The sequence below is a fragment of the Triturus cristatus genome, chromosome 3_1 (assembly GCF_964204655.1).
Source record: "Triturus cristatus chromosome 3_1, aTriCri1.1, whole genome shotgun sequence".
Lineage (NCBI taxonomy): Eukaryota > Metazoa > Chordata > Amphibia > Caudata > Salamandridae > Triturus > Triturus cristatus.
This window is the reverse complement of record NC_140583.1, coordinates 312,757,501-312,771,504: the sequence shown is the minus strand read 5'-3', so window position 1 is coordinate 312,771,504 and position 14,004 is coordinate 312,757,501.

Genomic DNA, 14,004 nt, shown 5'->3' with positions numbered 1-14,004 from the left:
CTGCCCCAGGGAAGCCGGGTGCATAGGTCGTTTTCGATGTCGGGTCGCGATCGGGTTTCCAATGGAAAAACATGAAGAACTGCTGCTAGCAAGAAGCGTCGTCGATGTCGTGCAGATTGAAGATGTAGATCTTGAAGAGAAGGACCTGAAAGCAGAGGGGACAGAGTCTGGGTCACGGCACAGTGACCAGGGGGCTCAGGAGAAAGAGCCTTTCAATGTCTGGTGCTTCCAGATGGAGGATGAGTAGCTTGGATCAGCAGCCACGGGTTCCAGGAGGCATCAAGGAAGGCCAGCTTCCGGAGGGCGACTGTCCCACATAGGATGAGGGTCGCTGCGGTGTTAGTGTCCGGATTGGATCCACTAAGCCTTGGCAACCGCAACCCACACAAGAATCAAGAAACAGCTACTGGTGCAGACCCACGAGGTCTGAACGAGGTCTCCAGCAAGGAGACTGAAGAGCAGGCCTGGAGCAACCAGGGGAGCCCTTGAAAGTGAAGATTGACCTCTGCTAGGGCCCACCAGTCGAGAGACAAGGGACCGCGGGAGGCAGCAATTTGGCGTGCGTAAAGATGCGCCCACGGGTCGCCGGAGCGGGCTAGGGCGTTGATCTTTGGCACAGATGATGCTGAGAGGTTGGCTCAATAATGGGCCAAAGCACAACTTCCCCACTTCCCCACTGGTCGGGGTCGTATGCTGTGCAAGAGGTGGCCGGTGTCCTGGGGTATTGGGGATCTCAGCACCCACTGGGTCCAAGGTGCTGAGCTTTTCTGTGCACACTCACTGGCCTCTGGGATGCTTGGAAACCCACCTCAGGATAGGCAGAAGTCTTCGATGACCGTAGGAGCAGCGGAGTTCCAACCGGGTCACTTGCAGTGTTTCAGGTGCCTGCCAAGCAGGAGGGTAACTCCTTTACCCCAAGGGAGATTTCTTCATTCAGCTGTGCGGCAGCAAGTCGAAGGTTCAAGTCTGTGAAGTCCAAGATTAATCTGAGGCTCTGGGGACCCTGCACCCACCTTTATCCAAGGATTGGGGGAGTGTCTAAATCAGAGCCCCCCAATGAGTGTTCAGGCGGGAAAGGATGGCTACACTTTCTCCCCTTTGTGTGTTTTCCCGCCTGGGCAGAGGACAGGATGCCCCTGAACCAGTTTGAGGCGGTGTATGCAGAAGTAGGCACTGGAGAAGCCTACGTGCAAGTTTGAAAGCCATCCTATGGTGCACCCACCCAGTTCCAATCCACATAGTCTGTCTGGGGAGGTGGGCAACACCTCCCTGCAACAAGATCCCTATTGTCCAGCTGCCGTGGCTGGAGTTCTGCCCAGCAACAGGCAGCCAGAGTCGTGTGGGTGGCGGGTAGCATCCATTTTGTACTACGTGTACACTTTTAAATTGGTGTCTAAAATCTGCCGCTTTTACCATATCACCCCTCTACCAGGGGGGAATCATGCCCTCACTCCCATGGCTGGATTGGGGGTATGATTCCTACATGTTTGACACCAAACACGACATGGTTCTGTGCAGCCACTCTCAAGTTATCACGCTATCGCGATTACTTATAATGCAGTTAAGAGTATATGGTATGGCTGCACTACAAACAACCTCGCACTAGTTTTTACGAAGGTTGCTGAGGGGCCCTACTCAGGTAGGGGTTCCCCCTCACACATATCTCAGCACCCTGCCTTGTAGGATTAGCAAGGCCTGCCTTAGGGGTGACCTATGAGGATATATGTGTTGTATTAAGTGGGATACAGGATACCTATATCCCTGTAAGGGGTGCAAGCACCACCTTAACCAGACTACATTAGTGGTCTGGTGGTGTCAGTTTGTATGGCTGTCCCAGGGGTGGCACAATAAGTGCTGCAGCCCCTGGTAGGCCTCTGAGGGACCCATGCCCTGGGTACCTAGGGTACCATCTACAAGGGGCTGATAGGGTGTCCTCAGTATCCAATTGCTGTGTACCTAGGTTACTCAAATTAGTTTAGAGAAGAAGCAGATAGGCTGGGGTCCTGGATAGCAGGGCCACAGCCTGGCTAGAGTCAGAAAACAGTCAAAACATCAGCAAGGGGCGTGGCTAGGCGCCGATGTGAATGGCCGCCTGATCCCGGAGCTCCGCCGGGACCGTAGATGTCCCATTGAAATCCGGACCTAATCCGCGCCGTGGGGAGCCCCCGTGGAACCCCCCCCCGGCTCCCCCTGACCAAGTGCCCGTAGGGGCGGCTCGGTGGCCCCAGGTGACGCCCACACGACCGGGGTGGGTGGCTGCGGAGGTCGACGGCGGCCGGACGCCCTGACTCCGGAACTCTGCAGCGGCTCCTGAGGATACGTGAGGCCCCGGCGAGGGCCTACGCGCTGACGCGCACAAAGCAGCGCGGTTGGTAAAAAGCGGCTGACGTCGCGGATCGGAGCCGGAAAGCATCGGCTGCACCGGAGCAGTTGTGGATCGCGACTGGGGCCGCGACGGAATACTTCCCTGGCAGTGTGGAGGGCGCCATTTATCGACCGAAAGGGAGCGGAGGAAGGCCTGTAGCCGAGGGACGCCCTGCCCTGCCCTCCGGTGAGACTTCGGAGCGCGCCTTTGATTGCGCACCGCCTGGCTGTGAGGATAGACGGAAGCTCTACCCTTCCTCGGACCCGACTGGTGGCGACGGGGACCCTCTTCCCCCTGTCGCTCCCTGGCAGACTACCTTAAGCTCCAGCCTCTGGCCGTCGACCCAATCCGTAGCCGGAGGCGCCTGGGCGCTGTGGAGGGGGCCCCTGGCTGTCCTTGAGAAGGAGCACGCCCGTGACTGGGGCTGCGGAGGAGTGGTCCCCGGGCAGAGGAGGGGACGCTAATTTGGGGCCACAGCCGAGCAGTAGGTTGCCTGCTGCCTGGGAGCGCCCGGCCCACACACCCGGTAAAGCCGCAGCCGCGACTGGAACTGCACACCGCCTGGCTGACCCGGAGCGAGACGGGGTACTGAGCGGATCCTGGGCCTCTCTGGTGGCGGCGGAGATCTCCTTCCTCTTTTAATCCCGGGGCGCAAGCGGGGCCCAGGGGCTGTGACTGTGAGCGCTGATCGGACCGCGGGACGCCTCGGAGCTGCGGAGGGCGGTGCCGCCTGCGGCCCGCAGGGTGCCCGGCCCGCCATGCGACCCAAGAGCGGAGCCGCAACTCAGGCCAACAAGCTAGACCAATACACAGTAGTCAAGGCGCCACCTCCGGCGGAGAGGGCCCCGAAGGACGACGCGGACCCCGCGGACCCTTCCCTGAAGTCCATCATGGCTGCGATTCAGACCCTGGGCACGAACTTGGAAACCAAGATGGATAAGATCACTATCGAAGTGGCCCTGCTACGAGCGGACCTCGGGAAAACTACTGACCGGTCCAAGACTAACGAAGTCGATATTAAGGCCCTACAGGACTCGGAGAAGCGACTTGAGGGACGGGTGAACGAACTAATACACCAGCACCGCCTTATGGCCCTGCGGCTCGATGATCAGGAAGGGAGGGCTCGGAGAAGTAATATCCGCGTCGTGGGTGTGGCGGAAGGCCTTGAAGGAGATAGTGTGGAGCTATTCCTGGAGGATCTGATCCTACGGCATCTTAAACCCAAGCGTCTCTCGAAACTCTTCACCATTGAGCGGGCGCACAGGGCCCCTATCCCACGACCCAAGCCTGGAGCCATGCCACGTACGATCATTGCCAAAATCCTGAATTTCCGGGACCGAGACGCAATACTTCAGGCGGCGAGACAGCACGGTGACCTGCGATATGAGGGGGCCACAATCCGATTCTTTCCCGACTTCACGCTCCAGGTCCAGCGGGAAAGGCGCTCCTTCCAAGGGGTTAAGTTGGCGCTCCGCGAACGTGGGATCAAATATATGATGTTTTTCCCCGCCAAACTGAAGGTCATCACCGGTGGGAGATCCCTCTTTTTCACCACGCCGGATGCGGTGCAGGAGTGGCTGGATGGGGGAGAGGCGACGCAGGACTCCCGTGGTGGCGAATTACAGCGGCAAGAAGCGGACCAGCCCGTCATGGAATCGGCGTCAGGCCGGCCCGAGGGTGGTGCGCCGAGTCAGCGGTCCTGGCGTTCCAGGTCCAACAGTCCCCGCTGGGGCTCGTCCAGAGAAGGGACGCCGCGCTGAGGCCTTGAGTAATAGCGCTGAAGATACCAGACAGTATGTATACCTCACGTGCCTCTATTTTGAGACTTGTTAATAACTCTGGGGTGCCTTGGCCGCCTCACTGCCTACATGGGTGACTTCCCTCTATGGGTGACTCCGTAATAAGGGGGTTGCACGAACTGGGACACTACGGAAGGGCGACCACAGGGGTCTAGCCCACGAACTTCCCAAGTTGAGTTTCTCGGTGGGTTCACCGGGGGGGGGGTGGGGCGACAGGCGCTCTGCTAATTGGGGTGGTGGGCAGTTCTAGACCCGCGGAGCAGGGGGCAGGGTGGGGGGAGTTGGGTTTGAGTGGGGGAGCTGGGAGGTTGGGGCCAGCCCCGGGAGGGAGGGAGTTCAACGTCAGATTTGTTGGGACTGTTGTTATATGTTTGATTTACTATTGGGGGGTGGGACTCAGGGAGGGGTGGGAGTTGGGGATCCTTTACGATCACGCACATTGCTATCACACGACGGTTGCCCGGGTGGTGGGACAAGACACCCTCTTACGACACGGCCATGACTAGACGGTGGGAAAAAAGCCTCAAGATTCTCAGCTGGAACGTCAACGGTCTAGGGGACAAACTCAAGCGTACTATAGTACTACAGTTCCTTAAACGGCACCAGCCAGACGTGGTGCTTCTGCAGGAAACCCACCTGTTGGGGAATGTCTGTCACGCTCTAAATAGATATGGGTACACTCTAGTAGTGCACTCCGGTTTCACCACTGGATCGCGAGGAGTAGGTATACTCCTGCGCCGCTCCCTGCCTCTCCACGTAGACACCACCAAGACCGACCCGCAGGGCCGCTTCGCGGCAGTGTCGGGGCGCTGGGAGGGCCAGGCGCTCAATCTCCTTTCAGTCTATATCCCCCCAGGCCTACAGGCCCGGGCCTTCGAAGACCTGGGCTCACTCCTACTATCGCTACCCGATGGTCGGCTCGTTCTGGGAGGGGACCTGAATGCTGTGGCATCGGGAACACAAGACAGATTGCCACCTAGAGACCTGCCCCAGGGGCAACGGTGGCTGCCGGACTTCCTCGAGTCCTTCGGACTGACGGACGTCTGGCGCCTACTCCACCCCACTGACAGTAGCTTCAGTTTCTTCTCCGGCGCACACCACTCCTTCTCGCGGCTGGACTACGTCCTCACCCTGCTCCAGCACGACATGGCGATCTTAGAGGCTGAACTCCTACCCCGGGGTATTTCCGATCATTCACCGCTCCTTGCACAGATTATATTCGGGAATAGACGGGAGGGCTGCACTGCGCCCATTAATCCCTGGCACCTAAAACACAAGGTCACTAGTAAACACATATCCACCTCAATCTCGCGCTACTTTATGGAGAACGATGGGTCGGTCGCCTCCCCTGCCACCCTGTGGGAGGCGTTTAAGACTGTGGTGCGAGGCGAGGCTCTGTCGGCTATCGCGGCTCGGCGCCGGGAACGTAGCCAGCAGACCGTAGCGCTAGAGGAGCAACTCGGGGAACTTGAAAGGGAGGCACCGACCAGCGGCGACCGGGAACTCAGGCACACGATGCAGCTAAAGGCGGCGGAGTACAGAGAGCTGGTGTCTCAGGAGGCCCAGACGGTGGCTCGTCATAGGATCGGCAGGATATATGACCAGGGCGATAAAGCCGGGAAACTTATCGCCTGGCTTGAGCGGAAACAACAAGCCAGCAGGGTGGTGCCGGAGTTGCGCACCGACTCGGGGAGAGTGCTCACGGAACCCCGGGAAATAGTACAACAGTTCGCTGACTACTATCGGCAGGTGTACAGGCGAGAGTCGGACAGGCCGGAGGAGGACTCCATGGACCTCCTCGCGGACATACGACTGCCTACTCTCTCGGACACGGATCGGGAGGCTCTTGACAGCCCGCTCACCGAGACTGAGCTCCAGCAGGCGATCGGTAACCTCCGTCCTGGTAAAGCGCTCGGACCGAACGGCATACCTATAGAGCTCTACAAACTCCAGCCAGACGTCACCAGTAGGCACCTCAAACTCATGTTCGATAGCTGTAAAACACAAGGGCGGCTGCCCCGGGACCAGCGGTTGGCGACCATAGTCGCGATTCCGAAAGAAGGTAAACCTAAAGACGCTTGCGCATCATACAGACCCATCTCGCTTCTAAACGCGGAACCTAAAATACTTGCCAAAACGCTGGCCAACCGGCTCAAGCCGGTGCTCTCGTCGCTAATACACCCTGACCAATCGGGATTCATGCCCCACCGCAACACGGCCCTCAATATCAGAAGACTGCATGGGGTGCTGGGGCAGTGCCACAGTCTGCAAGAGGACGCGGTGGTGGTCTCGTTGGATGCCACCATGGCCTTCGACACCCTAGAGTGGCCCTACATGTTCGCAGTTCTGCGCAAGTTGGGCTTTGGACCCCAGTTTATCGCTTGGGTGCGTCTACTCTACGCGGAACCCCTGGCGCAGGTGCTTGTAAATAATAAGGTGTCTGAAGTATTCAAGCTGGCCAGAGGAACTCGACAGGGCTGTCCCCTGTCCCCCCTCCTATTCGCCCTCTCCCTTGAACCGCTTGCGGCCTGGATAAGACAGGTGGCCACCGTGCAGGGCATAACATGGACGGAGGGATGGGAGGATAAGATATCTTTATATGCCGACGACATACTTCTTTACCTCTCAAAGCCGCGCGGGTCATTGATCGCGGCGCTGAATATATTGGACAGTTTCGGCCGCAATTCTGGCTTCCGAGTCAACTGGGCCAAATCGCATTTATACGTCCTCCGTGGGGACCCTCCCAGGCTCCCTGCCTCTTGCCCTATTCGGGTGGCAGAGGACGGGTTTAAATATCTCGGAGTGTATATTACCCTCGATAAAGCTCTGCTCTACGAACATAACCTCAAGCCGCCGCTCCTTCGGCTTCAACGGGAGGCGAAGTCCTGGCAGCATCTGCCCCTGTCATTGCTGGGCAGGGCAGCCCTATTTAAGATGCTCTCGCTCCCGCGGTTTCTATATGCGCTTCAAAATTACCCGCACCTTGTCCCAAACAGCTACTTTCTGGCAATCGAAGCGGCGCTCCGCGAACTCTTATGGGCCGGGCAGCCACGAATCTCACTGGCCAAACTAACACTGGGGTGGTACGACGGCGGCATCGCACTCCCCGACATTCGTAAGTACTACTGGGCGGCCCACCTAGCCGCAATCAACCAAGGGACTTACGGGGACGGGAATGACCCGGCTTACGGGATGGATAGATGGCTACTGCCCGGAGGCAATTACGAAATAGCGCTCTACTCCAGGCGGGGGGCGCGCACACTCACCGGCCCGACGCTGCACTCGGTACAGCTGTGGCACATCGCGCAGAAAAAGCTCGGATGGTCCGGAGTCCTCACGATGGCCACGCCACTATGGGCCTCGGACGCGTTGGGTAACCTGCGGCGCACCAAAGGATTCCGTGAGTGGGACCTTATCGGCATCTCTCAAATCAAAGATATGTGGGGACCCACCGGGGTCCGCTCATTCGCCCAAATGCAGGAAGCCTACGAATTGGCAGATGCCGAACATTATAGATACTTGCAGGTGCGCCACTCATTGCAGGCAAATATCCCACCGGCGGTCAAGCTGCCGCCAGCCTCCCCGCTCGAGGATAGATTACTTGACGGGCTCCTCGCGGAACATGCCATATCCCTCACCTATAAAAAGCTTATTAACAACCCCCCAGACCTGCTCCTCCCCCTCAGAGACAAGTGGATCGCTGAAGGGCTGGAAATAGATGACGAGGAGTGGACGCACGCTTTGGCCTCTCCGCGTGAGGTCGCGATATCGGCCAGATTGCGGCTCATCCAATTGAAGATCCTGCACAGAGTTTATGTATCTTGCACTAGATTGCATATGATGGGCAGGGCTGACACAACGCTATGTAGGAGGGGGTGCGGGGGTGTTGGAACCTTTTTCCACGTGCTGTGGGACTGCCCCAAGATTCAGAGGTATTGGAGGAGGGTGGTGCGGGAGATGGAAGAGGTGTGGGAGGTGGGGATACGCCCGGAGGCCAAGAGGTGCCTCCTCAACATATGGGAACCAACTGACCTATCGCCAAAAGGGAGGATCTGGGTTACACTTGGGCAAATGATAGCAAAACGGAATATTGCCAGGCTCTGGGGTAGTGCTGTTCCACCGAAACTTTCCGACTGGGCCAGCGACATGGACTGGTGCATGCTGCACGAAAAGACAGTGTATGTGGCTAGGGGGTGCCCGCGCAAGTGGATCGAGGTATGGTCCAAGTGGAATGACTTTAGGGGAGGAATCTGCGAGCCTCCCTCCACTGTGCAGGATGATCCGGGAGACGTTTAGACCCGTCTCACCGCAACTTATGGAGCTGGAGAGGGGATGGAGAGCGCTGGCTCGCCAAGGGCGCATATAAAAACGCAGTGCTGATCGACGTTTCGGGGGGGGGGGGGGGGGGGGGGAGTCGGTAAATCCCTGCACTGTATACCTCCTGGCAATCTGCCTTCTGCCGTGATTGTTTGCTAAGTATGAGACGAATAACACTCTTTCTTACCTCACGGTACCTGTGCATTCCGTAACGCCGCCGTACCTCCGGGTTGACGGCATAGGGCTGTGTGATCAGATATTCATCCAAATGTGTTTTTCGCGGCCGGCCCGATGGGTTGTTGGCTCTTTGCTGTGTATCGTAAAAGCTCAATAAAGGTTTTCAAAACTTAAAAAAAAAAAAAAAAAAAAAAAAAAACATCAGCAAAAAGTCGATGCCATTCTCCTACAGTCTTCCAAGCTTGAACAAAAATTTACATACAAAATATGTGCAAGTCGCTGGACTGCAAATATTCGGACCTTAATCTCCACATACATAACAGAAACCGTGAGCGGCAAACACTATGGATTACCTTGAATCAGATCTCAATATCCTGATTGCTGTTCTATAATCTTGTATTCCCAGAAGACGACAAAGTAGAAGTATCCATCTTCCCACATATCCCCAGTAGACTGGGCAAAAGAGGAAAACCTGTTCAATGATCTTGTTGGATACGGCACAAAGAAGGCGAGTTCCTGCCAGATCCCTAGAAGCTCCATGCCATTTAGAATTAAAATAACACAGAGGAAGAGTCTAATAATAACATTTTCAAATATAATGACTTAGCTAATAGGGGCTCGCCCTCATCAAAAAGGGGCTCCAATTTAAATTCTACTTTAAAATCCAGAACTGCAGAAGCTAGGGAACCTGTTCCCGCTTGCACAATGTAGGTAGATGTCTTATACTGCTAATACAAGCTCTTAGTGGCAGCCTTAGTGATCCCGCTAAGGTCTGCTGGAGTAATCCATAGATTCGCACAGCCTAGTTGGGTAAAGGATTACTGGACGTACCTAACCCTTGGTATTTTTAGAGCACCAGGTGATCTGAGGATATCCTCTAGACCCTGCCGATAGGCTAGTAGCTCCGGTGTCATCCAAATTCTGCCCAATACAATATAGGTCTAAGCCCTATTTTTGAACTAAGTGCTCTCAGACCCAGATCTAAGTGCAGAGGAATGAGCAGGGTGCTAATAGGAAGGTTTCGGTGAGCGCATGAAACGTTTTTCAACTTTATCCAACGAGCTACAATCTTTGTGGCCCATAGTTCCGCACCCTACAGTGCAGCCCCCACAACTTGCATGTTGCAGGTTTGTAGAGCTGGAGAGATAGGGCGAAATTGGGAGCCCGTCAGCGACCTGATAATTCCACCAGAGTACTGTTTGAGCTTCAACCTGCATTTTACCATGTGCGGAGACCAACCAAAGCACTTGGTTAGGGTGACCCCCTGGAACTCGTTCTAGCCGGACTCCATGCAGCTCAGGATTAGCCCTGGATGTTGATCAGCAATTAAAGACGATAAACTTGGTCTTGCTGATGTTGACCTCCAACCCCCTCTGCTTGCAGAAACACCCGGACTGAGCCAAGAGCTTTTAAAGCCCCATCGGAGATTTAGAAATCAGAAGGGTGGCATCCACAAACACTAGGGCCGGTATCCTAACACCAGCAAGACTTGCTGCACCATTCTCACAATCAGCCAAGTCTACCACCAGACCATTAATAAAAAAGGAAGATAAGGTTGGGACCAAAACTCATCCCTGTCTGACGCCCCAAAGGACAGGAATGGCATCCGTGAGTTCGCCCTGGGTCCCGCAACGTACTTGTGTAAGGTTGCCAGAGTGTAACCTAATCAAGACCAACAAAAGATACTTAGGGATGCCCATTCCATCCCAGAGCCTTCCAAAGAACATCCCTAGAGACAAGGTCAAAAGCTGACCGGAGGTCAACAAACGTCACATATAGACGGCAACCCCTGAGTAATAAATGCTTCCAGTGCAACAACTGAAGACGAAAAACTTGGTCGTTTGTACCAACACCTTCTCTGAAGCCAGATTGTAATGGAGTCAGTAACGCAGCATAAGTAAGCCACTCACACACTCTAGCCAAGATGATTCTGCTAAACATTTTCTGCATACTGTCAATGAGGCTGATGGGCTTCTAATTAGCGAAGAGAGACCGGTAGCCCTTTTTGAAAATCGGAATTATCTCTGCCGCTGCCCAGGTGGGCGGCATTAGAGCACCTTTCAGAACGGCATTAAAGAATATAACCAAGTACAGGCATCAGATGTTTTTTCCAGCCCTAAATAAGTCTACTGGAACCTTGTCTAGACCTGGGGCTTTGTTAGGGATGATCTAGTACAAAGCAGTCCAAACCTCAGGAAAAGTTACAGGATTGCTGTCATAATCAGAGAAGTCACGTATGGCCAGAAAAATGTAATGGGTTCTCAGGTAATTCAGAAGTGGGAGAATAGAGCTCAGAAAATGGCCAACCCAATCTGCAGCCATGCTATTGTTTCCCGTAGAGGAAGTATTCTAAAGGCTTCCATTAGCTAATATGGAAAAAGAACAATGGTCCCATTCTTATTAGCATGCAGCAAAGAGGTCCAGCTGTTGATAACCCAGTCATTCTTGGCACAGGTTACAGTAGCTTTGAAGGCTTGCCTAGCTTCTAATAGCAATGTCCTATCCTGATACTGGATGGCTTTAGGTAGGATCCTTCTGGCTTCTCTACATGACTTATTAAACCATGTTTCAGCAGGCTACTGCTTCTTATTAGATTTTGATTCCATGAAGAATACATCCCACAGTTTTGTAAACATGGCATTGTGGACAGTAGAAATAGTCTCTGACGTAATGGCATCGGCCTGGGACCAAACCAAGGCTTGCCAAGCCTCAAACCCTACTGTCACTTTGCCATAAACCTCCTTAATTGAAACCAGGGAGCCCACAACTGACCTCCATTTGAGACTGCATCTGTTATTAGAAAGGCTGAGCAGCCTGTCAAAGGGTTCAGTACAATTACTGGCCAAAGCAATCCCCAATGAGCTCAACTGCAGATGACATGATGGTCACTATCCTGTTGTGGGACTTTACACATGTCGAGCAATTTGGGCCAGACTCTAAGATCTAACACTATATAATCAAGACTAGTATGATTTGGACAATTAAAAAATTAAAAAGTGTGCATCCCTTCTGTATCGGAGGGGGTTCTCCTATTCTGGCTCGAAGGCTGTCATTTAAAGTGAGCTCATTGAGCTGAATTTTAATAGCAGTCCACCTCTAGATGCTAGGAAGGGTTAATTGGGGAACTAACCAGCCTTGATCTTCTTCATACCCAGGATCCCCTTCAGAATTAACACTCAGAGGCTGAAATTGACAATTAAAATCACCAGCAACAATTTTATAGGCATCGGGAGGAAGGGCTGCCAGGTGTGTGTTCAACCCATCTAATATAATAGACTCCAAACCTCTGCCCCCTTCGATAAACAATGTAGACATAAAACACTGGTTTAGCAGAAAATTGCATGCTGACACATAGACTGTCCGGCAGTCCCACCACAACAACAGTTAAAGTACAGGGTAGAGTGCTTTTAGCCCAAATAGTCAACCCACCGGCTGGCCTGCCCACCCTCTTGGAAATGGCAGACTTAAAAAATTGGCATAGCAGGGATAAAACAGGGGAGTTAAGGCCCAAGTCTCCTGAAAGAGACATATGTCAAATTTACTAACAAACCTGCTCCATTCTTCACTCGGCAATTTGGAGGCTTGCTCTGCAATATCACAAGACAGAAGCCTAGTAGGGGACACAGATGAGCCTGCAACAATGGGAGGACTAGAATTAGTTGGACCTACTACCACAGGGAGGCTAATGCCAGGGTCAGACAAGAGAATATCATCCCTCTGTAAATCAAATTCTTTTACCCTAGGGTCCAAGGAAACCCCATGAATACCTGAAGGAATTACTTCAGTAGATAAAAAATGGGATGTGTTTTGCTGTCTACCACACAGCTATTATTGATAGCAGTTGTATGGAGTAAATCAGACCCTTGCCATACTGACTCAGCTTCACCAAGGTTGAGGTATTCCACAGTAGAGTTGGGGCATCAATCAACATGTGCCAGATCAGACAAAGGGAGGAAGCAATTAAAGGCGGTGACAGCTGAACTAAACAACTCATCTGATCTAGAAGCCAGAGGCCTCCGCCCCACCCCTCACTGGTTGTAAATGCTGATAAAAGTATCCAGCAGAACAGCATTTATGGTCCCTCCTTGCAAGTTGTTATTGGCAGCGATTATATTAGTCAGTGGTCTAGTTGGGGGTATTTACAGTTGATGACAACACAATTCCCATCAAGATATTTTTCTTTGGGGCCAACCCAACCAACCCTCGTAACAAGCAAAATATCATTATACATACTAATTGGAATTAAAGTCAGAGTTGCAGGACAACCAGTGAAAAACATTGTTTTTAAGTTCTGATGAATATTTCTCCCTTACAGTTTGCAAAGGCGGCACGCCAGTTAACACAGCTACATAAGGGCTGCATTCAGGTGGAAGGTTAAGGTAGATCCAGTTATAATTCCTCTTTGACAGGCTTCAGCTCAGGCTTTGTGGTGGTGAAGTTCTCCCACACTTGAGGTAACAGCAGGCAGTGCCCCCACATTAATCACGGGAAGGAGATGCGCAGCAGAAGCCGGTGGTGCTCTATGTAGGTTGGTAGAACTAGGGACAAAGGCAGTTATCGAGGATACTACCTTAGCTGTGTTCTTTGCGGATGTTTGTGCAGCATTCAACTGGGTAATATATATTTTCCCTGTGATAAGGTTAGCTGGTCAATGACATCCTCCAGGTTCTGTAGCTGAGTTATAAGGGAAGAAATGCAATCAGCCACTGTGGATTTTATAAGGTCCAGCAACCTGGTCCAATCAGGAGATACAATAAAACCAGCAACGTTAGGGATTGGAGGCACGGTAGGAAGGATTTGATCAGGCTCTGACATAATGGGCACTGGTGTTTTGAAAAAAAAAACCTTATGAAGCTTGTGCTTCAGCTGATTGAAATGGACCCCTTAGTCTGTTGTTCTGCTTCTTTTTTGTTAATAGGCCATTGGAAGGGGAGCCAGTGGAATGGTAGCTTTCTGAAACGGAGGGATGATATTGTAGGCCATGAGTTAAAGCTTGGTGGGCTTGCAAACCAGACTGTTCATCACCCAACACAATTGTGTATATCCCTCCTGGTTCTTTGCCTCGGGAGTGAGGGCGTTGGGGGGGTCTAACTGATCTGCAATGCAAGAAGGGGGGAAAATAAGGGGCATATCTACAACATACTGCGATAAACATCACAGTGCGCGCTTGGCGCGAATTTGTTTAACGCCGGCTATCGCCAGATATAATCGGCGAGATTACACGTTATTATCAACGCATATCTCAACAGCGATAAAAAATCTGGCGATAGCGGGCAAATGTGCAATTATTGCTGGAAATCCAGCGATAAAAGCACAGCGCTCTGGCAAACCTTGTTGATAGGGCAG